Here is a 26,569-nt window from a genome sequence, read left to right as displayed (position 1 = left end):
CGCCATCTTGGGGCGACAGGCAGAAGCCGAGGGCGAGGAGCCTCACCGCGGCGCCAGCCGGGAAAAGGGGAGGGGCAGCAACGGCAGCGCGAGGCGGGGAGGCGGGGCGGTGACGTCAGCGCGGCCGCCGGGGAGTGGTGTGGCTAAGTGGCCGTTGGAGGGGGTTCCCCGAGCTGCTGCCGGGCGGCCGGGGCCGGGACTCCCGTGTCCTTCCCCTTTGGGCCCCAAGGCCCCGGGTGTCCTGGAGCCGCGGGTCTTTGTGCGGTATCGCAACCCCCTTGAGAGACTCGGGCGCCTCCTGCAGGCGCCCCGGCCGCAGGCTGAGCGGCAGCAGGTACCGCGGGGGTGGGCCACGCCCCAGGAGGCCTGTTCTGGGTGTGAGTCACCGCTAGCGGGCTTTGACTGCTTGGCCACGACAGAGCCGGAAGATTCAGTTTCTGTATTTTTTTTGTTAAGGTGTACTATACGATAGACTGCATAAATTTTAAGTGGATGAGTTCTTTTTAATTTGGATGAATTTTTTCCATTTGGATGTACACTCTTGTGACCACCACCCGCAACTTTAAGCCTTTTTTAAAAACTTTGTAATTGATATATAATATAAAGTGCATAAAACGAACTAATTTCGTGTTCAGCCCCATACATTTTAAGTTTTAAAACGTATGTACAGCTCCAAAAACTCATAGCATCAATGACAAATTTTTAAAAGGAAAAATTATCTGCTTATTCAACCAAACAGTTTTAAATTCTCCTGATATCCTCCTCCTCCTTTTTCGTATATCAACACAAGCTGTAGATGCAACCATTTCTCTCCCTGCTTTAGCAATGTATCTTACACAATTTTCTAGGTTGCTTAAACCAGATTGTTGTTGGTGTTCGCAATCGAGGTATAATTTACGTACAGTAAAAATCGGCCTTTTTCATAGATAGTTTTGTGAGTTTTGAAATCCCTATACAGTTATGCAACCACTACATTCAAGATATAAAACGGTTGCATTACCCTCTTTGTAGTCAATGGGATTGTGGAGATGGTTCGCATAAGCGATTTTTTTTTTTTAATCTTTTTTCGCGTAAGGGATTCTTTGCCTTAAAAGGAAGGAAAGTTGATCTCTAACAAAGGAAAATAATATCTGATCACAAAATAGGTACCACGGACCTTGGCTTTAACTTCCTATGAGGGTTCATAGATCTCTATCTTGTGTGCAGCCCCTCAAAAGGTTAATTGCTTGGGTCTCCAACAATGGAGACAGAGGCCTATTTATTTTGCTTCACTATAACTGCAGTGGCTAAAGAGGAAAAGGGAAGAGGAAAGACTGAAACATTTCAATCACTGATCCTAGGGAGATGTGATATCCAGAGATCAGATATAACCTGGACAATGGTGAAAACAAAACAGAAACCCTGGGACAGTTGGGGGCTTTCTGGAAAGAACCAGGGGCTGTGTCCCATCCCCAGGTAAGAGAAGAGCCAGGATCCCTACGCAAAAAGAGAACTTATTCTCTGAAAGGAGAGGGTAAGATCCTGGCTAAGTCTGGGCTGCTATTGCCTCCTGACAAAGAGCAGAGCTTCTGGCTACAATTTGTTTTGGGTTCTGGAAAAAGCCTGTTTGAGTGGAACCCGAATGGATGGCAACTTTCCAAACTGCAAAGCAGTGAAAGAAAAGCCCTCTGTGCCCCCCAGAGCACAAACTTCCCTGCAATTCCTGCTTTTTAATTTCACAGGCTAGAAAGGCTAATGTAGAGTCGGCTTTGGTTAGATGGCAACAAAGACAGATCTGGTGCCATGTCTTAGAACTGTTGCAAAGTGAATATACCCAGTGAGATACCACTTTGGGGGCCCTCTTAATCTATAAAAATAACAACAGAAACAGCCATCATCTGCTGAATGTTGTAAGGCAAAAGAAATCTTTGTAACATATCTTTCAAGTTGTGTCCTTCCTGTACCTTTCCCAGATTTCACTGTTAAGACTGAAGCTTCCTCCCAAGACTTGACTTCCTGAATTATTTTTGGAATTGAAAAAGTCATTTTTTCATATTTTAAGAGCACCCTGAAATGGCTCAGCCTGTTTCACATTCTCACTGTTTCACATTCCTAGCCTGGCTCCCTGCCCTGTTATAGTGGGGCTCTCCTGGCTTCCAATCCAACAGTGCCTTATAGGCTGGACTTTAAAAAGTGACCCAGAAAGACTGGCTCCAGTGGGGGATGGACAGAGGAGAAAACTGCAATCAGAAGTGAATCAGATTGCCTTAAAGAGCATCAGACTTAAATTTTTATTTTTCCTTTTCTTTTAATCATTATTTCATTTATTTACATACTTAGTTTCCACACAAGCAAATGTACATCCATTGCAGAAAACTAAAAAATACAAATAAATAATGAAAAAAACAAGTGTCTAGGAGTAGCTACTGTTACATTTGTTTTGATGTAGAACTTTTCAGACTTTTTCCCCCGAAATATATTTTTAATGGGTTCATAATGTATTATTTATAACCTACCCTTCTCATAGAATACTATGAACATCTTCTAGATCAATAAATACAGAACTACACAATCATTTTGAATGGCTGTCTACTATTCCATTATGTGTTTGGAAAGTAATTTTGCTTCCCATTTTACCCAGAGCCCAGCCAAGGTCTGACTCTATATATATTAGTTGAACAAATGAATTTAGCCAAAGGATTCAAGGTATTTAATTGGCCCATTTATTTATTTTTGTTTTCTCTCTTTTTAAAAAGGCAATTTTTTAGAGCAGTTGTAGGTTCACAGCAAAATGAAAAGGAAAGTACAAAGACTTCTGTATACCCACTGGCCCCACACGTGCACAGCCTCATCTGTTATCAACATTCCTCACCAGCCTGGTACATTTGTTACAATGGCTGAACCTACATGGACACATAATCACGGTAAGTTTATAGTTTGCTTTATGGTTCACTATTGCTTTTATACATTCTATGGGTTTGGACAAATATAGACTGACATGTATCCATTATAGTAAACAGAGAAGTTTCACATCCCTAAAGAACCTCTGTGCTCTATGTATTCATCCCCCTACTCCCAAACCCTGGCAACCACTGATCTTTTTACTGTCTCCATAGTTTTCCCTTTTCCAGAATGTCATCTAGTTGGAATCACACAGTATAAATATATCTTAAAAATTGTACTCATCACCACGCTTGGGAATCAGTCGCTAGCCGGCAGCATTATGTGTGGAGAACGTAAAGGATGTCTAGCTGTAAGAACAATTATCTTACATACATAACACATTTTTATTTACATACATGATCTCGCTTGAGTCTCGTAATGACTCTATGAGAGGCAAAAATGGAGGCCAAGACAGGTATTCCAGCAGCAAGTGGCAGAACCTGGACTTGTCCATGGATAACTATGTATATATCTGAAACTGTTACCAAACTCAGGTTTGGCTGCTCACTGCTCAAAACCCAATACTCAAGAGACTAGGGTTGGTTAGAAAGGGAAAGGTTTCTTTATTCAGGAGGCTGGCAACTTCAGGAGAAGGGGGACTTGTGTCTCAGAACCAACTCCGAAGGTTCTGCTAGGCCATGAGAGTTTTTAAAGGGAAAAAGGGGAAATAATCTCAGTTCATCATTGAAGTAGGGAGTCAGATTCTTTGTCACTTTCCACTGTGTGCAGACTTACTGACTCCTCATGATCTTCCTTTAGATGCTACACACACACACATATATATATATATATTTTGGCTGCACCATGCAACATGCGGGATCTTAATTCCCTGACCAGGGATCAAACCCGTGTCCCCTGCAGTGGAAGTGTGGAATCTTAACCACTGGCCCGCCAGTGAAGTCCCCTTTTATTTTTTTAAGTATTTATTTATTTGATTGTGCTGGCTCTTAGTTGCAGCAGGTGGGCTCCTTAGTTGTGGCATGCGTGTGGGATCTAGTTCCCTGACCATGGATTTAACCTGGGTCCCTGGCATTGTGAGCGTGGAATCTCAACCATTGTGCCACCAGGAAAGTCCCCTTTTAGATGCTATCTTGTTCGTGTAGTTTGCTTGCAGGATTACTGAAGGGAAGGTTGGGGAAAAGATTTAGTCATCTGTTAATTATTCTTCATTTCTACTTCTTTAATCTAAGAAAAGAGTTAATAGGTTAGGCAAGGCATTGTGTGATCAAAAGACTTGAAAGGTGTGTTTGGGCTGGAGGTTAGTTAAGCATAGGGGGGCACCTGGTGTAAAGGTTAGTTAAAACATATCTTTGCTAAAGTGACAAGATGAAAAGTCTCCTACGAAGAGCTGCTTCTTGCAGACAGTTGCTTACAAAGCTAGACGGTAAATGTGCCAAGATAGAGAGGAGTAGGTGGGAATTGATTGGGTAAGTAGGCATACCTGAATATATGTGGAGACATGTGTAGACAAGCAGATAGACAAGGATGTGGAAACCTTCATCCCATAATCATGACCTTTTGTCTGTCTGTAAGTTAGGTCTCAGGATATGGCTGTTTTTGAACATGAGCTCAGAACACCGGGTTCTGTCTTAGTAAACTTATTTTACTTTTCAGCAGTAAACCAAAACCCCATTGCCTCCTCTCACCAGTCACCTAGTTACCTGGATTCCAGGAAAACCAGTCCCAGTGCTAGGAATTAGCTGTAGCACTTGGCATCAGTGGCAGATAATGATATATAAATAACTTGGTATTTTGTATAATTGTTTCCATGTGTGGTCTACAAAATAAAATTGCCCTTGCAAAGATCAATAAAGATGTTCTGGTTGTCCAATCCAGTGGTCACTTTTCAGCGCTTTCTTTCCTGACCCTATCTATGTCATTAAAAGTCTTAACCATTCTCTCCTTGGATCTCTTCTCCGTGACTCCCTTGACACCATTACAGTCTGACTTTCTTCCCACCTGTCTGGACACACTCCTACTCTCTTCCTGCCTGTTCTTTGGCCACTGTGTGGCAGACACTACTGGTTGCCTAACCAACAGTTTTCTCCTGTTTCTTTCTGATGAATCCTGATTTTGTTCAGATATACTCCCTTCTCTGAGTGGCAATGCATTTCCTAAGAGCTAAGCCCAGACCTCTGAGATAGAACATGACTAGTCTAAACCTGACTAGTCTAAACTAGTTCTCAAAGTGTGGTCCCAGGACCAGTAGCATCAGTCTCAACTGAAGAGTTCCAATCATCAAAAATTCAAATTCTCAATATTCAATATCCTGTGGTGCACCATAATGGAAAAGAATATGAAAAAGAAGTTTGCTGAATCACTTCGCTGTATAGCAGAAATTAACACAACGTTGTAAATCAACTATAATTAAATAAAATTAAAAAAAATTTCAAATTCTCAGACCTCACAGTAGATCTACAGAACCAGAAGCTCTGAGGACAGGGCCCAGCAATCTGTTATAACAAGCTCTCCAGGTGATGCTGATACAGGTTCAAGTCAGAACTGCTGGTCCAAGTCAATCATGATGAGTGGTCTTGTTCCTCTTCCCAGTGATGGTATTAGACATGCACATGTGATGAAATTTTTGCTAATGAGAAATGAGAGGAAGTCTGCTGGGGGAGGGGTCTTGGAAAGGTTTCTTTGCTTCTAAAAGAGATAAAAGGAAAAGATGCTCCCTCTTCATCTGATAGACACTGTTGCACTGGATGTGATTGCCTGGAAGTGCTGTAGCCAGGTTGGATCATGAAGAGAGCAGCCTAAAGGTAGCAGCAGTTTGAGAATGGCAGAGCAGAGATGGAACAGGAATGTTATGGGTTGCATTGTGTACCCCCTGATATATTAAAGTCCTCACCCCCAGTACCCCAGAATGTGACCATATTTGAAAATAGGGTTGTTGCAGATACAATCAATTAAGGTCGTACTAGAGTGATGTGGTCCCTAGATACCGTATGACTGGTGTCCTAATAAGAAGAGAAGAGAGACACAGACAAACAAGATGGCCATGTAACAATGAAAGCAGAGATTGGAGTTTGTCATACAGGTTTCAGAGGTAGCATGGCCCTGCTGACAACTTGATTTTGGACTCTATCCTCCAGAATTGTGAGACAATTAAATTCTGCTGTTTTAAGCCACCCAGTTTGTGTGACTTTCTTATGGCAGCCCTCAGAAAGTAACACAGGGTCCTTGTGATCTATACAGCTAACCCTACAGCCATTCTACCTTGAGATCACTTGTTATGCAAAATAATTTTTCCTTATTGTTTAAGCTAATTGGATAGGGTTTTTTTTTTTGTTTCTTCGTTTTCCCAGCTTTATTGAGATATAATTGACATATTGTGTCAAGTTCAAGGTGTACAACAGGATGATTTGATACACTTACATACAAATGTGAAATGATTATCATAATAGGATTGAGGTTGGCCCATTTGTTAAATTTCTACATTTCATGCTGCAGTGGAAAATGACATAAATGATATATCTTCTTTCCAAAACTGAGGACTCCTTATGAATTCCAATTCTTTGAGATAAATGTCTCAGTTAGAATGCCCAGTGGGGCTTCCCTGGAGCTTGAATAAGTTTGGGAGGAAAAATTTTCCCTTCTAGGTTCATCGGCTAGTCTAATAATTACATTGACATAAGATAGGTTAATAGGAGAAAAACAAATTTAATTATATAAGCATGTGCGGCAGCCCCACAAAGACAGACTCAAAGGCAGTCAGGCAATTGAGGCTATTTATTTATTTATGGCTGCATTGGGTCTTTGTTGCTGCACGCGGGCTTTCTCTAGTTGTAGCAAGCAAGAGCTACTCTTCGTTGGGGTGCTTGGGCTTCTCAGTGCAATGGCTTCTCTCGTTTCAGAACAGAGGCTTTAGGTGTGTGGGCTTCAGTAGCTGCAGCACGCTGGCTCAGTAGTTGTGGCGCGTGGGCTAGTTGCTCTGAGGCATGTGGGATCTTCCGGAACCAGGGATCAAACCCGTGTCTCCTGCATTGGCAGGAGGATCCTTAACCACTGAGCCACCAGGGAAGTCCAGGCAATTGAGGCTTATATACCATCCTGAACTAAGGAGAAGGGGGTAGTGGTCTGGGGCTTCAAAGGGGAGGAAGACAATTCACAAGAAGATGAGAAGGGCAAATGTTTGTTAACGTTTGTCATGCCATGCAGATAAGTTTCTGATATAAAAAATTATCTCTGGGAATAGCTCTCTTTATGGTACAGGCTCCATATCTAAATTCTCTTAGGCAATTAAAGGAGAGGTAAAAAGCATTTCCTGAGTCTGCTGGGTCTTAATTGCCTTCAACTCAAAACAATCGGCTTGTGAAAGTAGCACATTTTGGGGTGGAGTTTTCTGCTACTCCCTCAACTTTTTACACAAGCCCTCAGGGTAAATAGAGTCAGGTGACTCTCTTCTTTGGGAAGGCTGTGTGTGTGAGCTTAATTGCCAAAGTGGGAAAGCAGAATGTTGGAACACAATTACAACCCTTTGTAATTCTGAGTAGCATGTTTCAACTGTCATACACAGTTCACATATACCCACTTCTTACCTGACAAAGTGCTTGATTTGCTAAATATATTCATTTCACTTAACCACCAAGAGAAATAAATGTTCTGTGATGGCCGTGAGTGGAGGTAACATTTTACATCAAATGGAAATTATAAACCTCTTCTGTGAAGTTATAGGCAACCTCAGCAATGGTTTTATTCATTGAAATATATTTTCTATTTTTTGTTGGTTTCTTTTTTTTTTCTGGCTTTGGGTTTTTTCCTTCTGATGATGGAATTAATATATGCTTAAAAGGATTTTAAAATATTAGAACATTTTATTTTATTTTATTTTTTTGCAAGGAGCCTGTGGCTGATTTCATCTAATTTCACTCCTGAATTACATACTATGCTGAGTTTCTCCAAAGAATTACCCTATGGAGGACTCAGTGCACTGATGCCTAATAGAAATACGGAGAGAGAGATCTGGAGGATAAGAAACTGAGAGGCTTTTTATTGTTTTTGCCAGGCAAAGGGAAGACACAGCAGTCTAGCCTCAGGAACTGTGCCCCCCTCCTTCGGGAATCGGAGAAGATTTTATATGTGGGGCACGTAGTTCTGGGTATATGGTGAGGCTCAAAGTAGTGAAGGTCTTGCTTTCTTTTTCCTTTGCATTATTTCAAAACAGTCATAGCTGGCGTCAGGCAGCCTGGTAATTGGGGTCCGGCAGTCTGGCAACTGGGTCCGTTTGTCTCTGGTTTATTGGCAGGTCAGCGACCTTCTTTCTGAAATGCAAAAGCTGCAGGGGGTGATTTGTTACAAGGGGGTATAGAGAATGTAAGCGCCAAGCCGCAAGGAGGATAGGAAGTGAGAGGCCCAGGATGTAACTTACATAGAGTTAGGGGTGATAGGTGCCCACTGTAATTTACATAGTGTCAGGGAGTGAGGTTAGCTTTGTGAAGTACAAATTAGTTGCAGACACTACAGATTAGAGGCAGTTAAAATAAAACAAGAAATGATTAACTCTTTCAGGTCAAGTTATGTTTCTTCTCTAGCCTGTTGGCTGTTCCCTTTTGTTTTCCTTGCTTTCAGAAGAAGGAAAAAAAACTCACTTCTATTTATATTGCAACAAAGTGTGGCCTTCAGATGCTGAGTCAAGCCTAGGGTTTCAAGGCCCCGTGTTTAAAGAGCTCTTCTGGGCCAGGTGACCAGGACGTGCCTGTCATAGAATGGGGCTCAAACTTTCTCATTACAGCCTCAGTCCTGCCCGGGAACCACAGTGCCACCTCTGCCCCTCCCAAGGTGTAGCACGGCTCTCCTAACGTCTGGAATTTCTCAGAGAGGTCCTGAGACTCCAGGATCAGGGGATACCTTTCCCTGGTAGCAGGACTGACTACCTAATTTGCAGACAAAATAAAAATATGAACCCCTCCTCAACAAATTGTTAAGAATTGCAAGACAGCAACAGCAGACTATCCAGTCAAGGGCAGATCCTTTCTGACCCTGGTTCCCTGTGTGACTGCACAGGTCACACACCCATGAAGCTGGCCCAGCCACAACTGGGAGGCTTTCTACGTGCATTTTATTTATTTATTGAATTTTTGAATTTTTTTGGCCACCCTGCTTAGCTAAGTTGAGCTTAGCTCCTCAACCATGGATCGAACTGGAGTCCCCTACAGTGGAAGCGCGGAGCCTTAACCACTGGACCGCCAGAGAAGTCCCTCTACGTGCACTTTAAACACATTACTTATTTAATGCTCTTAACCCCATTTTAATGATGAAGACTCTGAGGTTTTGAGAGGTTAGGTAACTTTTCCAAGGTCAGGCAGCCAGTAAGTGCTGGATTCACACTCTGCTTCTGAGCTGGAAAGCTCCAGCTCTGTTTCCAGGGCAAAGGGTAGATAATCTTCACATGTAACAAAATCCATTGTTGGTAAACAATGCCTTCTTGTTCTGAAAGGAGGGGATGGGATCTTCCCCCATAAGCCTAAACTGCCCAGAGGCAGGAAGAACTGCCTAAAGCCACTGCCTCTAATACTATAAACTGTTTCAAAAGGCTTAAAAACCCACCCTTTCTGCGGATCTGACCTCCATGGCTTTAGCAGCCCTCATCAGTCACAGCTGAGAGGCTTCCTGGTGCTTGTTTGTATTCTCCCCAACCCCTCCTCCCAAGAAAAATAGCTCTAGGGTGTTTCAAAGCCTTTACCTAAGACAGCTCCACTCCACCCCTCCTCCAGACTGCCTGATCCTCTCCCTCCCACTGAGCGACCCTCCAGCAACACCTTCCTGCCCCCAGAGCACCCCACCTTGGGCCTGCCCTGGAAAAGTGTCCAGCCTTGCAGACAAAGGGGGGGGGGGGGCCACTTCCCTGGTCGTGCAGTGGTTAAGACTATGCTCCCACTGTAGGGGTCCTGGGCTCTATCCCTGGTCAGGGAACTAGATCCCACAGTGCTGCAACTAAGTTTGCATGGGTGGCAACCAATTAAAACAAAAAACAAAAAAAAAGAGGTGGGGCGGGGGAAGGGGGAGGTGGAAGGGGGGCTCCTAAAAGCTCACTGCAGTGCTGACTCTGGCAGCCCCCCAAGGGAGCTCTTCCATTCCTATGTGAGGCATCAGGGGCTGAATGGTAAGGAAGAGGCAGCTGAATCCCAAGGTCCAGGATGTCAAGGGCAAGGGGAGGGAGGCCATGGAGACCAGGAGTGTTCCCCCCGACCCCTCCCCCCCCCGAAGGCTCTGTCTCCAGTTTGGAGTTGACGACTGACACGCTCTGACTTAGGTTTTGCATTAAAAAAAAAATTGGGACTTCCCTGGTGGCACAGTGATTAAGAATCCACCTGCCAATTCAGGGGACACGTGTTCAATCCCTGGTCTGGGAAGATCCCACATGCTCCAGAGTAACTAAGCCTGAGCGTCACTGCTACTGAGCCTGTGCTCTGGAGCCCACGTGCCACAACTACTGAGCCCATGTGCTGCAACTACTGAAGCCTGTGCATCTAGAGCCTGGTGCTCCGCAGGAAGTCACTGCACTGAGAAGCCCGAGCACCACAGTGAAGAGTAGCCCCGGCTCGCCACAACTAGAGAAAGCCCATGGACAGCAACAAAGACCCAACACAGCCAAAAAAAAAAAAATCTGCCCCACAGAAACCCAAGACTGATGCAAAGAATTTCTCCTTGTGGAAGCTGCTTTCTGTTTCCTGTTCTTGCTTCATGGTATTGATTAGTGCACAACACTGTCCTGAGTTTGTGAATACACACAGCAAAATGTTCTTGATCGCTTCAGTGTTGTTACATACCTGTCAACTGAAAAAAAAATGCACAACCTAAAAGTTTAGAGTTATGTTTTATTGAGCAGACACACTGAGAACTTAAGCCTGGGAGACAGGCTCTGGGACAGCTCTCAGGGACTGTTCCAAAGAGGTAAGGGAGGAGCCAGGACTTACAGGAGTTTTTGCAACAAAGATCAGGTAGTGGGAATGTCAAAATATTACTGTTAATTAAAGAAAACCAGACATCTCAAGTTAAGGAATTTAGCGCTTTTCTGTGTATGGGAAGATGCAAAGTCTGGCTCATTGAAATCATTCCTTTGATATGCACCTCAGTTACCTTGGGTCAGTATCCTTTGTCCTCTCATCCTGAGTTTCCTCAGGGTACAGGAGTGGGGGTGGCTGTCATGTGCTGGTTTGATGGCTGCAACAACCTTTGTTTACTGATATGATAGGCGGCATTCTTAGTTCACACTATTACCCATCATCATGGTTTGAGGCTGGAGGACAGTAGGACAAATGTCGATAGAAAAGCTGGTGCTTAAGGGGTGTGACTGCTGGCTCTGCTGTGCTGACGACAGGGACTAACACCTCAGACCTCTTCAGGCATCTGAAACCTCAGTGGCAGCACATCACCTGTGATCAGCTTCCTCGATGAGCAGGATTTATTTATGGCAAAGTTCCAGGTCAGAAAGCCCAAGATTGGGACTTCCCTGGCAGCGCAGTGGTTAAGAATTCGCCTGATAATGCAGGGGACACAGATTCGATCCCTGATCCGGGAAGCTCCCGCATGCCGAGGAGCAACTAAGCCCGTGCGTCACAACTACTGAGCCTGCGAGCCACAACTACTGAAGCCCACATGCTGTAGGTACTGTGTGCCACAACTGTTAGAGTGGCAGACAGGACACTGAGGCTTTATAATACAGGAAGCAATGTTTATTGTAGCGGTACAGGCCCAGTGGATTCACATCCAAAGACTGAGCCCCAAACCAAGGGAAAGGTTCTCCTTTTATAGACCAGTTCCCGCACTTTGGGGAGCCTATAGCTATGTTTATCTACGCAGAAGCAATGTACAGAAGCCATAGTGCATACGTTAGTTTTTCCTTATCTCGCTGACCCAGATGTTTGCTCTGCCTATACCAGGATATTGTGAGAGGCCATAAGTTATTTATTCCCTGGGGCTTGCATTCTCTTGTGTTTTCCCTGTCTTTTCCTGTTTTTGTTATTGACCTGCCTCATTCCCCCCTTTGATGCTTGGATCCGACTTAAGGTCTAATAGCATCATTTGCATTTTGACTTACAGGTCAATATTTCCATAGCATCATTGCATGGGTGCCCGTTTTCCTTTTGACTAAATTTTTAATGAAGTTTGAAATCGCCCTTACAATCAAAGTTGATGAGGAAATTTAAACTTCCATACTTGTAATTGCTTACTCTCCATCTTGCAAAGGCCTGCTCGCCACTCTCAGTTAAACAGTAAAATGAATTACTAAGAGTGATCAGATAAGGGAAGAATGTCTCCCTCTCAGGCACCCACCCCAAGCCTTTGTTTGAGACCCTTTGCACATAGACTTGTTAAGTGACCATTAACTTCAACCCACAACCAATGTGAGAATGCAAATTGTGACCTTAGTCCTGATAGGAATGGGATGTCTGGCTCCTACAAGTTCCTGTTAGGACCCCCTACTATGTGGGTAACCCCTGGCAACTCCCATGCTCTGTAACTGCCCCTGACCTATAGTAATTTGTAGCCAATCAGTTTGTACCAATTATAGCTGTATGTTTTAACCTATATAAGGGGACGACTCCCCTGAAACGGGGCCCCAGAATTTTGGAGCGTTAGCTTGTCTGGGTCCGCGGGCTTAATAAACCTGAGTTCTCCAACTCTCCGAGTGTTGTGCTTGGTTTCTCGTGGGATCGGTTTTTTTCTGCAACAAAGTGACAAAACAAGGAAGTAATAGAACTTCCAATATTGTGAGCACACTTATTATTAGAGTCTTGTATTCTCCTAAAGTTGAGAACCACTCTTCCAGCCAGCCAGTAACAGGGTTTCTAATTCCTGAATTTCTAGCCAGTTGGTTTGCCAATGATGATAATCCCTTGAGGGCCTTAGTTATGGTGCCATCCGGGGTGGTATTATTGGGGATAAAAGTACAGCAGTTTCCTCCCAGCATAACACATACTACCCCTTTTTCTGCCATCAGCATATCTAAGGCAATTCTATTCTCCCAGGTCATGTGGCTAGTGGCATCTTACTGGCTAGCCACTCTTTCTAGGGCCTCTCTAGTGTAATTAATACATCTTTGCTGGTGGTAGTAAATATGGTTTATCCAATCTACATTTTTGTTAATTGTTGCCCACCGGGAAAAGAACGACTCAAATCCCACCGTTATCTGATTTCTGGCCTTGAACTCTTTGGGGTCTCCCCAGGGCACTCCTATTGAGTCTAGATATACATTTGGGTTGCAAGATGCTGGTATAGATCTTTTGGCCCTGGCAGGGGGATGGAATACCAGGATGAATGGTATAACCAACTGAACCAAGGCACATGTTCCCATCCATCCGGTGGGCAGTCTGTCCAAGAGAGTCTGGTTCCCGCAGTACCACCAGACATTGGCCTGAGGAATATTCAAGTTAGAGTAATTGGCTCCTAGTTCGTGTGACACATCTCTTGATTTCACGCAGTCTGACAGATTTCCCATAGGAGTATTGAACTTTTCTCCCCGTCTAGAGAGACACGAAGAGTAGTTCACCCTTCCCACCGAGAAGGAGGGTGCCACCCTCAGGTCTGACTTGCGGATCGCCAGGTAGAGCAGGGCCAAACTCCTACATGTCTCATTTCCCCAGGCCTTTTTGTCTTGCTAGAGTGCCATCATACAACCAAATCCGGAAGGATCATTGTCCCATCTAATAGGGAACGAGACTACCTGTGCCTGTGGTTGCCCTGCTGCACATACGTAACAGTCGCTTTTGTTTAGGGCCAACACTGAGAATTTTACCCATTCTATCCAGGCATTTGGCCCGCCATATCCTGTTTCAATTTCTATGGTCTGTCTCAGATCTTTTACTTCAATCACCTTTACTTGATTTGGATTATTTACAGGCTGGGGTTTTGATGTCCCCTTTTCTCGGTTAGGTGTTATGGTAGTAGGCTTAAACGCTGAACCACTGACCAAAACTATTCTGAACTTTCCTATGGGGTCCTTCCCAGAAATATCAACTCCTAGTCCATAAGTCTGAGGGGCTGTTACAGGATAGGTGCTTATTTCAGCAGGATTACTAATAGAAATGACTATCGGATTACATTGCAATGACTGGCAGTTGGGAGGTGTAGATCCTTTGTAAATATGTAATTTTGGTTGTAGGTGTTCCCACCTGTGTTGATGTTCTCTCCCTCCCCAGGTCCAATCTTTTCAGGCTGTCCATCCTTGATATTGAGTGGTCCACCATACATCTCCCCAACGCGGACAAGGGGGCCCTGGATAATTGTCCGCCTCAGGACAGAGATACTTATCTATTTGTGAGAGTTCTCTCTGTGCATTTAAGTTTCCACAGGGTATGACCTGGCAAGCGTCAAACTTCAGAAAAAGGAGTGGCTGATCTAGTCACGTTAATGGTCAGCTTAATAGGGTAGTAGGGGTTTTGGGTACTTTATATAGCAACAATCATCCCAAACATCCAATAGCAAGCAAGCAACTTACAAGCACGAGGAAAAACAGTGCAAGTAAAGTCCTTCTCCCCCATGTCCAATCTTCAGGAGCAGTAGATGCTAATCCCACAGCTAGATTTAGTGCTAAAAGTGCAGCTAGAATCAAGAAAAGGGGATCACAGTCCATGAGGAGGTAATAATAGTATTATCTGTCCCTTTGCTGGGCATCCTTCCTCAGGCTTCCACCGTGCGTAGATCAGTCAGCCTCCGGAGTGACTGAAGCTGGGCTGTTGTCTTCCAGGGTTCTGGGCACTGCAACTCGTTTCTTTTGGATAGTCAGTTTACCCAGGGCTGTTGGATCAGGGATGCACTCCCAGTCTGGAGAGGCCGGCTTCCCTCTGCTGTGGTGAATCCAAGCTGTGACCTCAGCCACCTTTACTGCAGTAGGAGTGGATAGAATAACAGTGAATGGTCCCCTCCAGAGGGGCTTCAAAGGCTGGACATTCCATTCCTTCACCCACACAGTATCTCTGGGTTTGAAGGAATGGACGTCAGTGGTTAGACTCACAGGCAGTTGCTCCCCAACCCAGTGATGTATATCGGTTAGGGTCGAGCCAAGAGCCTGCATTTGTTGCCTTAGAGTGATACTCCCTATTTCTTTTAAATCTCTCTTTATGTCTTTGACTATAGGGGTGGTTGCCTGTAGAGGATTTCAAATGGAGAAAACCCAGTCCGTTTTGTGGGGATTGTCCTAATTCTCAATAGGACACTAGGTAGCAGTTGATCTCAGTGTAAATGAGTCTCCTGACATAGCTTACTTAGCTGTAGTTTTAGAGTTTTATTCATTTGCTCCACGTTCCCCGAACTCTGTGGGCGATGGGCCGTATGCAATTTCCAAGTGATCTTTAACCCTTTGGCAATTAACTGTACTATTTCTGCCACAAATGCAGACCCATTGTCTGACCCTATGGTAATCAGAATTCCAAATCGGGGAATGATTTCTCTTAGAAGGAGCCGGGCCACTTCTCGCGCCTTTTCCGTATGGGTGGGAAATCCTCTACCCACCCTGAGAATGTGCACACAAATACCAACAGGTACTTACAGCCCCAGATGCGGGGACATTCAGTGAAGTCTACTACAATATTTTCAAATGGAGTTCCTTCAATACTCTGTGACCCAGGAGCCATTACCGGCCCCTGGCATGGGTTGTTTTCGGCACACAGTTCACATTGTTTGCTTATTGCCCGAGCGATACTAGAGAGCCGAGGAACATAGAAATGTCAGCTCAGGGTAACCTCTGAGGCTGTCCGACCCCCATGTGTCCCTTGATATTATGACTTGACAAAGGCTGGAGCAAAGGCTTCTGGGATGGCTATGTGACCATCCTCAAACTGTCACCATCCACTTGGGAGATATTTTCCCTTCTCAGTTTTAAGCCGTTTCCTCATTTTTAGAGTACCAAGGGTTCCATTCTATTAGGGGACAGGGGAGCAAAGCAGTAGTTAAGACTGTGGTTCCCTGAAGTTCTCTAGAGACTGCTAGTCTTGCCTCTTGACTGGCTTGACGATTTCCCCTAGAGGTTATTGTGTTTTCCTTCTGACATCCCCGACAATGCATAACTGCCACTTTCTTGGGGGCCCATACTGCATCTAGAAGTTCAAGAATTTCTCTTCCATATTTTATATCTTTTTCCTCCTGAATTAATTAACCTTTTTTTTTGTATAGGGCTCCGTGTGCATGGAGAGTGGTGAAGGCATATTTAGAGTCAGTATAGATATTTACTTGTACACCTGCTGCCAATTGAAGAGCCCTGATCAATGCAATCAACTCTGCCTTTTGGGCCGAAGTTCCCTTTGGCAAGGGCCTAGCTTCTATGGTGGAATTTAATGTCACCACTCCATATCCGGCCAACCGCTCTCCCTCGTTTACAAAACTGCTACCTTCGGTAAAGTATTCTACATCAGGGTCTTTGAGGGCCTGATCTGTTAAATCTGGTCTGCTAGAGAATACTTCATCCATGACTTCAATGCAGTCGTGGTCTGGCGGACCTGGTCCCGGTGGCAGCAGCGTAGCTGGATTGAGAGTTTTTACCACTTCTAGGTGGACACGGGGGTTTTCACATAACATTCCCTGATATCTAACCATCCGAGCATTGGTCAGCCAATATTGTCCCTTATCGTCCATCAGAGTTAGCACCGCATGTGGCACCCGAACAGTCAATTCTTGTTCCATAGTGAGCTTGTTAGCCTCAGCGACCAGGAGAGCAATAGCTGCCAATGCTCGCAAACATCCTCTAGCAACTGTATCCAATTGTTTGGACAAGTATGCTACAGGAGGGTGCCAGGAGCCCAGAATTTGAGTTAACATTCTTACCGCTATCCCAGTACGTTCATGCACATATGGAAAGAAAGGATTTGAGACATCCGGGAGCCCTAGACTGGGCACATTAATGAGGGCCTTTTTGATCTTTTCAAATGCTTCCTGTTGTGCCTATTCCCATATTAATGGTTCCTATTACCCCCCTTTCATTGCTTCATAGGGGGGTTTTGCCATTATGGAAAAGTTGGGTATTCAAATCCTACAAAAGCCTGCCGCTCCAAGGAATTCTCAGACCTGGTGTCCGGTAGTAGGGACTGGGATTGAGCAGATGGCTTGTTTTCTTTCTGGCCCAGCCGTCGTTGCCCCCGTGAAAGGTGGAACCAGAGGTACTTCATGTTCTCCCGGCAGATCTGGGCTTTTCTTTTAGATACTTTATAGCCTGCTTCCCATAGGAGGGTGAGGAGGCGCCGGGTTCCCTCCATACATCCTTCTTTGGTTTTTCCGGCTAATAAAAGGTCATCTACATACTGGAGCAAGGTACAGTCCAAGTTGGTTGGCTGGATAAGCCTTTAAATCTGTTGCTAGGGCCATTCAGAAGATGGTTGGGGAGTTCTTAAAACTTGGCAGCAACCTAGTCCAAGTCAACTGGCCCTTATCTCCATTTACAGGGTTTTCCCATTGAAATGCAAAAATTTCCTGACATCATGGAGCTAAGCAGATGCAGAAGAATGCATCCTTCAGGTCTAAGCAAGTAGAGTATGTTGCTTCAGCAGGAATAAGACCCAGTAGTGTGTAGGGGTTCGGGACAACTGGATGCAAGGTGACAGTAGCCTGGCTCACGGCTCGAAGATCTTGAACTGGTCGATATTCTTCTATGCCTGGTTTCTGTACAAGCAGGAGAAGCGTGTTCCATGCTGACTGACAGGGCCATAGAATCCCATACTTTAGGAGCCTCTCTAAATGCTTTTGAATTCCAATCTGAGCTTTTCGGGGAATGAAATACTGTCTTTGACGGATTGGCCTGGCCCCGGGTTTTAGTTCTATCAACACCAGGGGAATGTTTCGAGCTAGTCCAGGGGGGTTATCTTCTGCCCATACCCCAGGTATTCAGAAAGGGAGCTCGGGTCCTTCTTGTGGGTCCTTCATGGCATTATAGAGGTGCCATTCCACTTCTTGGGGGAAAATAAGAGCCAAAATCCTAGTCTTGGGCTTTCCCAAAGTCAAAGCTGAGTGTCTTTGTAACTTAAAGTTTATCTGGGCTTGTAATTTTCCTAAGTCACGCCCCATTAGGGCTATGGGACAATCAGGAAGATATAGGAACTCATGAACCACCTCACGGCCTCCTAGCCTGCATTGCCTAGGTAACAAAAAGGGACAGTGCACTCGATCACCTGTGGTTTGTTTTTGCGAAATAGGTCCCACCAGTTGTATTACTACAGAGTGTTCTGCCCCCGTGTCTACCATAAAGTCTGTGGGTTGGCCCCCTACAGTCGTTTGGACCCTGGGCTCCTGGGGGCCTGGTAAAGTGCAGCCGGGTCTGTCCTAGTCTTCCTCGTATCCTCCCATGGCGGCTAGACCCACAGAGTCGTCGGAGGGGGTCTCATGCCTCTGCCGCCCAGGCTGATATCGTCCCTGGAGTACGCGTCCCCTTTCTTCTCCTTTGTGACCTGGAGGACGGTCCTCTGAATGGTGAGGACATTCATTTTTCCAGTGTCCTTCCCTACGGCAATGGGCACATTGGTTTAGTTCCAGCCTGGATCTTGGATAGGTTGGCTTCCCCTCTAAACTCACTTCCAGGCCTCTGCCATGGCCTCGGCCTCGACCTCGACCGTGTATGTCCCTCCCTCGGGGGTACCCTTTTCTTTTTGCTAGAGCGGCCGCAAGTAAATCTGCCTTTCTCTAATTTTCTTTCCGCCTCCTGCTTTGCTTCTTGGTCTCAATTAATATAGACCTTGGTGGCTGCCTCCAGCAATTGGCTGATAGTCATCCCAGCAAAACCCTCAAGCTTCTGTAATTTTCGCCGGATATCTCCCTGGGCTTGACTCACAAAGGGTGCATTAAGCATTCTCTGGCTCTCTACAGCTTTGGGATCAAATGGGGTGTAAAGGTGGAACGCCGCACACAGTCTCTCATAGTATTGGCTCGGGCTTTCCCCGGGCTCCTGGAGCACCTCAGTGGTCTTACTCATGTTCATAGCCTTTTCCCCTCCATCTTTCATTCCACGTAACAGGGCCTCCTGGTATCATTCTAGCTTCTGCAGGCCTTGGATTTCACTGGGGTCCCACTGGGGGGTCTTCTTCAGGAAAATAGCGTTGGGCGTATGCCTGGGTGTTAAGAGTGCCTTCTGGTGGATGTTCCTCTAGCCACTGCAGGGCAGCTTGTGTGACTCTATGGCGCTCTTCGGTGTTAAATAAGGTCAATAAAAGCTGCAACAGTCCGCCCAAGTGGGCTTATGCGTCTGAATTATGGACTCCATCAAATCAATCATAGCTTGGGGCTTTTCTGTATACGGGGGGTATGGTTTTTCCAGTTTAGGAGGTCTGTTGTAGTGAAGGGCTGGTACACATATGTACGTTGTCCCCCTATATCTGTCCATCCTGATCATAGTAGAGAGGTCCCTGTGTTACCCTCAATGACATTTCTAGGGCCACCTGTCGGCCCCGAGTAAGGGGTGGGCTGCTCTCTTTTGCCTTCTGTTCTCCAGGGTTCAGAGTCTTCCCCCTAGGAGGTGGTTCTGAGTCTGATGTCTGAGGCATAATGGGTGAGGAGGCTTCAGATGAGCTACAGGCCTTGCTATTCCTTATTGAGTCAGTAGCAGGTAGGGGAGGGCATCAGGGTACATATGGTGGGGGAGGGCACTTCCTCTGGCCCTCCCACTAGGACCGGCTTCTTTGGTTTAGGCTTGCACCTAGAGGAGGTTATTGCCTGTGCCATCAGGATCTTACAATTTTCCTCTAGGCATGACTGAAGCCAGGGTGGCTTTATCAGGACTACATCCTGCCATGACTCTATACATGGGAATTGGTCTGGGTATCCTGGGTCCCCTGTCACTACTTTATACATCTTATTGATTAGTCCCCTGTGCAAGGAGCCCTCCGAGGGCCATCCTACTCTGAATGATGGCCACTCTATTTCGCACAAGGTAGGGAGTTTTCTAGGGGTCAATTCAACTCCGTAGTCTCCTGAGTATCCCTTTTTAAAGTTCTTAATCATGCATTCTAAAAGGCTGGGTTTACTTTGCTTGCCACCCATTTCCTCCCACCCTAACAGATGACACATCCACACACAAGGGAGGGTGCCGGGGTCCAGCCCAGGCAGGATCCAGGGAGTCCCTTGGGAGGGGTAGAGTCGGCGAGAAAAAAAAGAGACAGGAGGCAGAGAGTTGCAGAGAAGAGGAGACAGAGAGTGAGAGTGAGTGTGAGAGTGAGAGAGAGTGAGAGTGTGAGAGTGACTTTAATTTTTGCTCGGGTCTTATATATCTTACATCTTGTTTTGTGGATTTTTCCATTAGGGGCCCCATATCCCTCCCCCAAATGTCCCAATGACTCCACCGGGGGCCTGTCCTTAGTCAGGTGACGAAAGAGTCTTCTATGTAATCATCAGTTCTCATCAGTTCTTCACGTTCTTGTCCACAAACAATCGAACATTTTTTCCCCATGCTTAACATTACCATTCTTGTTTTAACCCTCCAGTGGTTACAAGGGGGAGGGGAACACAGGATAACAATCTCTAAGGGCAGGCCTCTCAGGCATCACAGGCTTGAAGTGACAGACACATTGTTAGCAGGTTAAGCTTAATTAGTGAGCTACATTCTCTATGCTACGTGACAGCAGACATACAGGACATGGACATAACATAGATACCCGTAATATTCTGTTCTTATAAGGGAAGAGTGCATGGGATATTTTATAGGCAACTTTGGTTTGACTGACCCTCACTTCAGAGGTTTGGTATAATTGTGATTGGGTGAGGCAGCATTCCTGATTACAATGCATGGCCCATTACGGCCGAATTGCCAGCATGGCCCAAGGGTGGGGACAATAAGTTTAAACATTCCTCCATTACCCGGGCCCCCTAAGGGTCTAAATGTGATTTGTTTGCGGCCCATAGAATTTCCACAACATCAAGAAAGCAGGGGGGGGGGGGCTGTATAGCCACCATTCTTGAAGGCAGCATAGGCGCCCCTTCACCCAGAGAGCTCATCATTCCTAGAAAGAAAAGTACACAAAGGAGACTCATAGTGAAACTAAATCTTGGAGAACTCCGGTACTTCCAAGATGCCTGCTTTGCAGCTCTCCCGAACCGAAGATGCCTTCATCGGAATTCCCGCCTTGCAGGCCATTCCCGGAGTGCTCGGCCTTGCCTAAGCCTTTAGGCAATCCCCGAACGGCTCCAGGCAGGAGGGTAGGAGTGGGAAAATTGGGTTTCAGGAATTCGCTTTGTCTGTCTCCGGCCGCTTCCTTCGCAGAGATTTTCAGGCACCTCTTAGCATTGGTGGGATGGAATAAACCCCCGTCAGGACTTCTCCAAAGAGAACCACCCTAAGCCAGATGAGGAATGCCATGGAATCGGATCAGGACTCAACATTCGCTTGGACCTTAATTGGTCGTCTCATCCACTCACATTCATTCAACAAACTCCAGCCCTCCGCCCAATCTTTTAACCTTACAGTAACGGTTTTGCCTCTCCCTCTCCTTTGAGTGGGCCTTGGAGGTTATTTGGGCGACTCTTGGGAGGTGATCAGGCTCCCCTTCCGTCACTTAGGGACAGGCCTATTAAACCAGAATGAACCCCGGTTCTTACCAATCTGTTGGGCTGTGCTTCCTACACTGGTTCCTGTGCCTCTCCAGCTTCCATTGTGCTCTCGGAAGTCTCACCCTGACACGCCAGGAGGGCTAGTCTCCCATGGATCAATCGGTCTGCTGGTGCCAGGTGATGTCACCACCCCTGGCGTCCTGGGATCGTACCCCAGAGACAAGGGAGGTGAAAGCACCATCTCTGTATACTGTCTACCGATCCCAGACGAGCCCCCAGAGATGTTACAGGAATCAGTAGTGGCAGACAGGATACCGAGGCTTTATAATACAGGAAGCAATGTTTATTGTACTGGTAGAGGCCCAGTGGATTCATATCCAAAGACTGAGCCCCAAACCAAGGGAAAGGTTCTCCTTTTATAGACCAGTTCCCGCACTTTGGGGAGCCTATAGCTATGTTTATCTACGCAGAAGCAATGTACAGAAGCCATAGTGCATACGTTAGTTTTTCCTTATCTCGCTGACCCAGATGTTTGCTCTGCCTATAGCAGGATATTGTAAAAGAGGCCATAAGTTATTTATTCCCTGGGGCTTGCATTCTCTTGTGTTTTCCCTGTCTTTTCCTGTTTTTGTTATTGACCTGCCTCACAACTACTGAGCCTGCGTGCTGCAACTACAGAAGCTCGTGCACCTAGAGCCTGTGCTCTGCAACAAGAGAAGCTACCGCAATGAGAAACCCATGCACCATAACGAAGAGTAGCCCCCACTCGCCACAACTAGAGAAAGCCTGCATATAGCAAAGAAGACCCAATGCAGCCAATAAATAAATAAATAAATAAATAAATAAATAAATAAATAAAAAAGAAAGCCCAAGATTGAGCACCATTCTTCCAGATTTGCACCCTTCACTATCCCTAGTGACCTCCTTGAGTTTGTGTTGGGGGTAGGGGGAGATTTCAGACTTACAGGGTCCAAGTACTTTATTGATGATGAATTCCTGAGATTCAGCACTGTTAGCAGGCATGGATGCCACCATTGTCACCACTGACTGAAAAAAAAATACACAACCTACAATTTGAAGTTGTGTTATTTATTTATTTATTTTTAATATTTATTTATTTGGCTGCTCTGGGTCTTTGTTGCTGCATGTGGGAACTTCATTGCTGCATGCAGGATCTAGTTCCCTGACCAGGGATTGAACCCAGGTCCCCTACACTGGGAGTGCAAAGTCTTAACCACTCGACCACCAGTGAAGTTCTGAGTGTTATGTTTTATTTGGTGGACAAAACTGAGGACTTAAGCCCAGGACATTTCAGATAACTTTGAGAGACTGCTCCGAAGAGGCAGCGGGGAGCCAGGATATATGAATTTTTGCAACAAAGACCAGGTAGTTGGAACATTAAAGGATCACTGTTAATTTAAGAAAATCAGATATCTCAAGGAATTTAGCAGTTTTCTATATATGGGAAGATGCAAGAGTCTGGGCTCACTGAAATTATTCCTTTGATATGCACCTTAGCTATCTGGGGCCATATCCTCTGTCTTCTCATCCTGAATTTCCTCAGGGTGTACCATGGGGGTGGGGGCTGCAGTGTCTGATGACTTGATCACGGCCATTATGTTTCTATCCTGAGTTCCCTCAGGGCTCAGGTTGGGGTGGCTGTAATGTGATGGCTTGATGGCTGCAACATCCTCTGTTTATTAATATGAGAGGCAATATTTTCCTTTCATACCTCCTTTCCCTGGTCACTGACTACCCAACATCACCCAGGAATGATCTCCTCCTTTGTTCTAAAAGGGAACCTTTAAATTAAAACTTACCCTGGACTTTGCTGGTGGTGCAGTGGTTAAGAATCTGCCTGCCAATGCAGGGGACATGGGTTTGATGCCTGGTCCAGGAAGATCCCACATGCTGCATTGCAACTAAGCCTGTGCACCACAACTACTGAGCCCATGCGCTGCAACTACTGAAGCCTGCATACCTAGAGCCCATGCTCTGCAACAAGAGAAGCCACCGCACTGAGAAGCCCTTGTACTGCAACGAAGAGTAGCCCCCACTTGCCACAACTAGAGAAAGCCCATGGGCAGCAACAAAGATCCAATGCAGCCAAAAGTAAATAAATAAATAAATAAATAAATAAATAAAATATATTTAAAATAAATTTTAAAAATACATTAAAAAAAAATTAAAGCTTACCCTGAATGAATCAATTAAGTAAACCTTCCCCTAATGGGGTACGAGTAACTTACCCCAGTCCGGAGCCTTCTTTCCTTCAGCTTGTCTAAATAATGAGGAGGGCTTAAATTCTACTTAAATGGCCTTTTCAACAGTCTTTTTAGTCATAAAATAGTCAAGCTACAAAAAGTAGTACATATGTAACCTTAATGATGTTAGAATTATTATTACTATTATTATCGTAATTATGTCTTTTTTTACTATATTTTTTCTCTTTTTTCTTGGATCACCCCTTCTCTTCTAGATTTTATATTATTTTCAATGGCTCTTTAGAAGTACTATAACTTATTTGTATAAATTTTCTTTTCAATGGATGTTTAGATTGCTTTATACTCGTGAAATCTCTGGGCTGAATATCTCTTTATGTTCATTGAAGGGGATCAGAATATGCCACCCCCAAATACGTCACTTTGGCAGAAGAATTATTTGCAGCTGAAGGAATATGAGAAACAGCAGATGCAGAAAGGGCTCCCTGCTGTCCTCCTTTCTATCTAAAAGCAGGACATAAATTTCTTGTGAGTATTACGGAGCAAGGGTTTCTGTGCCCATGGCGCAGAAAGCCAAACTCTGACAGAGGGGATCTGCAGCTATGTAAGGTGTTATTGCAGGGCGCCAAGCAAGGGAGTGGGAGACAAGTCTCAGATCCAGTCCAACCTGGTCTTTGAGTTGGGTTTTTTTTTTTTAAAGGGAAAGAACAAAGAAGCTGGAGTTAATCATCATCTTGGGACATTTCGGTGACATTTTAAATCATATTTGGGGAGCCATGATGTCTCCGGTTTGTGATTCTCTGGCCAGATGGTTCATGGCTCAGGGGCCTGTTAGTTCATCTTGCCTGGAGAAACAACCTGAGTTTGTATGTTAATGATGATATCTACAACAGCAATTTTAGTACATCAACTATGTTATTAACAAGAGTAATTTTAGTCAGCTGGCTCTGGTTGATTAGTGTTCAGTTAGCAAAGGATTGTGGTCAAAGGGGACAAGAAAGGGATTGATGTCAGAGGGGACAAGAAAGGGAAGAAAGTTTTGCATAGAGAGATTAATTATAAACTTGGACTCACTTTTGGAGGGCTCAATTTCATGAGAAAGACACCCTCCCCATACTAGGAGATGGGGATTCATTGTTGAGATGAATCTTCACAAACAAGTATTACTTCAAAAATCCTTATCTTCCATTAGTTTCCCCCATATATTTACTTTTGCACAATTTACTGCCCTGAGAAGCTCAAATCCCCTTTGTCTTGTCACATCTCCAAAAATTATCACTCTGTTAAAATTGGCATATAAGTTCTCATGCCTAATGGCTTCTTTGGGGTTTTCACATCATTTCTGTGAGGCCCTTCCTATCCATATGAAATAAACCTTATTGTGTTGTTTATCTGTCATTTGTCAGTTTAATTTGTAGGGCCTCAGTCAGTGAACCTAAGAGAACAGAGGAAAAAGTTTTTTCCTCCCCTATACCATCTTTATCCGCCTAACCAATTATTTCCTTGGACTGAAATTGCCTGTCGTTTTGATATCGATACTTATTGCCAAGTGCACTTAAGACTGTAGACATATTCATGCCTGCTATCAAGATATGTTTAAGCATTCTGATGTGCCTAATTGTTTTCTTTTTTTTCTCTTGTTTTCTTAGACCCAAATCCCACTGCCTCATGAAGTCTTCTACTTCCACTCACCATCATCTCTTTTCCTTTTGTGAAATTCTTTCCACCGAGGGTCAGCACTACTTTGTAGCTGAGCATTTCATTGTTTTCTTGTTAATTCTTTCTTTTTTCATTTTTTTTCTTTGGCCTGCCACACGGCTTGCAGGATTCTAGTTCCCAAGTGAAAGCACCCAGTCCTAACCACTGGACTGGCCAGGGAATTCCCACTGTTAATTCATTAAAAAAAAAAAAAAAAGTTCCAGCTTGTATTTGTGCCTGGTCCTATGTAACGCAGTGGAAATACAAATATTAATTAGACCAAGTTACCACTTTGCAGGAGCTCACATTCCAGTGGACATCTAAACCTTGTCATTAAATGCATCTTGTGAGTAGCTGTGGGGTGGGATGGGGATTTAGAAAATGGATATAACAGACTCCTGCTACCAGTCTGACAGAACAGCACTGGCACAGCAAATGGTATCTGTTTATGGGTCCCTGGGACTAAATAATGAGAGGTGCTCAAATTTACACTCCCCACCCCTACCAAGTGTGGGAATATAATTACAAAAGCAGAGTAAGTTTCCCAACTAAAAGTACTACTGCTGAGTCATCTCATCAGCTAGAGCATTTGGCCCACATAGAAGGCATTCAGGAAATGTCTGTTAAATGTTGGAGAAATGAATAAATGCATGGATGGATGAAGACAGCTTACTATAAGCAAGGAAAAACTAAATTTTAAGTGTTTACAATCTCCCTACACCTAAAGAGGGCAGATTCTCCTGAGGTTGCCTAGACAGCTAGGAAGAGGGGAGGAGGAGTTCTTGACAAGAGCAGAGCATGGTTTGGAGACCAAAGGAGAGATCTGGCAGCAACTAAAAAGAGCGGGTGGGGAGGAATATGTCTTAAGACTTTTAGAAAATCTGTTGTGTTATTTGTGATCTCCCCAAGAAAACATCAGTAAAAACCATACACTCCTCTGTGCCTTTGAGTCTGGTCAGGACTTGTTTTTTGAATGTGGTAAGGTATTAAGCGGGGCCCAGGGTGAGAGCAGGGGACGGTGTGGGAGGCCCAGGGTCATTCGTGTTTACACGCACCTTGTGTGTTCGGGAATCACGGACTAGAACTCTCCTGCTGAGTCAAAGCTGTGATTTGGTAGCCCAAGGGAGAAGGCGGGGAACACGAATGAGTGGTGGAATTACAGCGGTGAGGAGGGGCGGGGATGACTTCGTCTGGCTCCAAGAGGGGTGTGATTCTCAGCCCGTTTGCTTAGTCCAGTGCCTGGCACCTAACAAGAGGTCGGA

At 45.0% G+C, this 26,569-nt stretch overlaps 1 long non-coding RNA gene across 1 annotated transcript; it reads left to right on the top strand.

Annotated features, from left to right (window-relative positions):
• Positions 1-11: 11 nt before the first annotated feature.
• LOC130834570 (uncharacterized) lies at positions 12-25,455 on the top strand. Its single transcript, XR_009048690.1, has 3 exons — positions 12-334; positions 2,736-2,903; positions 25,259-25,455. It is a non-coding gene; the product is annotated as an uncharacterized LOC130834570 (long non-coding RNA).
• The last annotated feature ends 1,114 nt before the right edge of the window (positions 25,456-26,569 follow it).

The sequence above is a fragment of the Hippopotamus amphibius genome, chromosome 13, assembly GCF_030028045.1.
Source record: "Hippopotamus amphibius kiboko isolate mHipAmp2 chromosome 13, mHipAmp2.hap2, whole genome shotgun sequence".
Lineage (NCBI taxonomy): Eukaryota > Metazoa > Chordata > Mammalia > Artiodactyla > Hippopotamidae > Hippopotamus > Hippopotamus amphibius.
This window is presented reverse-complemented; position numbering and strand designations above follow the sequence as displayed.